At 36.4% G+C, this 1,394-nt stretch overlaps 1 protein-coding gene across 1 annotated transcript in view; it reads left to right on the forward strand.

The window, feature by feature from the left end:
* The window catches only part of Ankub1 (ankyrin repeat and ubiquitin domain containing 1), a 29,782-nt gene that overhangs the window by 24,158 nt on the left and 4,230 nt on the right, over positions 1-1,394 (forward strand). The window lies entirely within an intron of this gene.

Below are 1,394 nucleotides of genomic sequence, written 5' to 3' on the forward strand. Positions count from 1 at the left end.
TTGTACCTATAAAATAAATAAATAAATAAATATAAAAAAATAAAAATTAAAAAAAATAAAAAGACAGGTCTAGGTCATAAATGATTTCCACAGCCTACAATGCCAAGTACTGGAATGCCAGCTTTTCTGATGCATCCATATCCAGCATCAAGGACCTAAGTGTGGTTTAGTTGTCTAAGAAAAAGTAAACTAATGCTATAGACCAAACCAATCTGTGTAGCAGTTTATTCCTCAAGCTTTCAAGAACAAAAGAAAACCATAGGGGTAAAAAATTGTATCAGTTAGTTCTGTTGTCAATACTAATTTACTTTTTTTCCCATAATTTTATTGATAAACAAATAGCAATGAGACAGTTTCAAATCAAATTGTAGGACAGTTTCAATAATTAACACTTGCATACATTCTTCTTAGTGGTTAATTGCTATACAAGATGCGGACATGATATCCTATTTACAAACACCATTAGAACAAATCATTCTATTCATTAAGAGAATGTAACTAAATATCTATCCACTAATTTACTTTTTGAACCTAATAAGAATGTATTAATTATACTGTTATAATTAAAAGTAGGAACTTGAAACATGGGAAGAACATATCAAAAATATCGTGGAAGACTAGATGACATGAAATGATGAAGAAAGTAGAAGAAGGGCTGGGGAGATGGCTCAGTAGAATAAGCGCTTGCCTGGCAAGTACAAGGGCCTGAGTTCAATCTCCGGTTCAAAAAAAAAAGTGGAAGAAAAGAACGGAACAATTTAGTAATGAAGTGAGTCATAAAGACCTGTTTTGGCCTATTAAGCAAGATGTACAGGTGGGGAGGAGGTTTATATTGGACCTCGGGTGCCATAACTGACATCCTGGGTTTAGTGGGAGTCCACTGCCATATTTAAGGGTTATAGGCATGTGCACATATGCGTTCATTTCCAACAGGTAAGTGTTGGTCATTAGATTTCACAGAAAGCAGAACACTCAGATTCGGTGTTAGGTCCTATCCATTATTTAAGAAATATTATTAGCTTAGAGAAGTACTGATGGTAAGTTTCTTTCCCTCCTACTCCATGTAAAGAGAAAGGAAGAGACATTGTTTTACTTGCCTTGCAGGCTTATTTCAAACCCATTTCAGTGCGGTTGTCGCCACCTAGTGGTGAAGGGAACTTGGGCTGTAGAACGCAAAGCTGAACATCCAGTGCAACGAGGTTGACAGGAGGTGAAGACACCCCTCGATAGCATTAATGTTTTAGTTTTTGTAACTTGGAGACACCTGTGATTGAAATGAGTTTTTTAAAAAATCACCTAAAAGTCTAGAAAACTGGGGCCAGGGAGATGGTTCAGTGGAACAAGCGTCAAGCACAGGAGCCTGAGGTCAATCCCAGGTTCCGAAAAAAAAAAAA

This window comes from Octodon degus, unplaced genomic scaffold (assembly GCF_000260255.1).
Source record: "Octodon degus isolate 3935 unplaced genomic scaffold, OctDeg1.0 scaffold00093, whole genome shotgun sequence".
Taxonomy (NCBI): Eukaryota; Metazoa; Chordata; class Mammalia; order Rodentia; family Octodontidae; genus Octodon; species Octodon degus.